Below are 281 nucleotides of genomic sequence, written 5' to 3'. Positions count from 1 at the left end.
GCTAAAAAATATCGCCGCAGTATCGATATTATTTATACCAACGAAACATTAATTCTTGCTCTTATGCTCGATTTCCACTGCCAAATTTGATTGATGCCATGCTATATACAGTGGCTCACAGCTTATTTCGTGCAGGGGTGTCGTAAAACTTTAACAGCGTGTACCTCTTAAACTATTGAAGATATCAAAAAAATTTAAATGCAGTTTTATTAAGTGATCATTTATACTATATATAGTTAATTTATTGTTTTTGTTACTTTTAAAATAACTTTTAAAAATTA

Source organism: Drosophila willistoni, unplaced genomic scaffold (assembly GCF_018902025.1).
Source record: "Drosophila willistoni isolate 14030-0811.24 unplaced genomic scaffold, UCI_dwil_1.1 Seg169, whole genome shotgun sequence".
In the NCBI taxonomy this organism is placed as follows: Eukaryota; Metazoa; Arthropoda; class Insecta; order Diptera; family Drosophilidae; genus Drosophila; species Drosophila willistoni.
This window is presented reverse-complemented; position numbering follows the sequence as displayed.